Below are 1349 nucleotides of genomic sequence, written 5' to 3'. Positions count from 1 at the left end.
ACGATGAGGTCTGATAAGAAGTTATGGGAAAAAAGATGCAAATTTGTCGGATCCGGCTGTAATTGGAGGTTGCGTACGGCATTGATCTTAAACTCGAAGCGTTGGAGTGTAAGAAAACACAATCCCATTCACAGTTGCAAACCCGTTTCAGAATCAAGCAAAAGTATGAGCGGTACAAAAAAATTGGTTAGAGATTATTTGAAGGATGAATTTCCCGGTAAACTTGATAACACTCCTTCTGCACATGAAATAATAGACCGTGTAAAAGCAAAGTATGGCACAACCGTAACATATTTGACGGCGTTACGGGGGAAGCACAAAGCTTAAAGTGAGATTCGAGGTGATCCTGCAGAGCATTTTAGGAAGCTTCATGGATGGTTGTACATGTTGCAGAAGAGAAATCCTGGGACAATTGTAAGTCTCGAGTTAGACACAGATGGCAGAAGCTTCAAATACCTCTTCATTGCATTGGGTGCAACGGTCAAAGGATGGAATTACATGCGTAAAGTGGTTGCTATTGATGCAACCTTTCTTACAGGCCAGTTCAAAGGTACATTAGTTGTTGCAACCGCACAAGATGGTGACCACCACCAATATCCATTGGCATGGGGTATTATTGATAGAGAAAAAGATGCATCATGGAGGTGGTTTATGGAAAGATTAATAAATGCAATCCCAGATGGACCTGATGTCGTTGTGATATCTGATCGACATAGAAGCATAATAAAGGCCGTTAGAGAAGTGTACAAAGAAGCTGGCCATGGATTTTGTGCGAGACACATAGCGCAAAATCTGAAAGTTAAGGTTAACAGAGGCATGGGAAGAAAGAGTTCAAGAGGTGAAACTGTCGCAGAAAGGTTTTTCAAATGCGCGGAAGCGTATACGTTGCACGAGTTTGAAGAGAGATTTATTGATCTGAAGAACAGGTATGAACTTTCTAACCATTATTATTAATCAGACAAATCAGAAACATGTGACCTTGTGACCATGGTACCGGGTACCATGTGACCATGGCATATGGTACCATGTGATCATGATCACATGGTCCCATGGTCCCATGTGACCAAGTAAATATGGTACCATGTGATCTCTGTCCATTAGTACCAAATCGGCTATTCCAGATGATGTCATCCTGAGACCATGAGTCTTCATTTTTGTAGGTATCCCAAAGTTGCCGAGTATATGCAGAAAGAAGAACTTGATCCCGAGAAATGGGCGAGGTGTAAATTTAAGCGCGAAAGGTACAACTTGTTGACTACAAATGGGGCTGAATCAATCAACTCTGTTATGAAGAAAGCAAAAAGGTTTCCGGTGCTAGGCGTGCTTGATATATGTCTTTCAAAGACTGT

The sequence above is a fragment of the Tarenaya hassleriana genome, unplaced genomic scaffold (genome assembly GCF_000463585.1).
Source record: "Tarenaya hassleriana unplaced genomic scaffold, ASM46358v1 Cleome50, whole genome shotgun sequence".
NCBI lineage: Eukaryota > Viridiplantae > Streptophyta > Magnoliopsida > Brassicales > Cleomaceae > Tarenaya > Tarenaya hassleriana.
The sequence above is the reverse complement of the archived record's forward strand: the minus strand, read 5'-3'. Positions refer to the sequence as shown.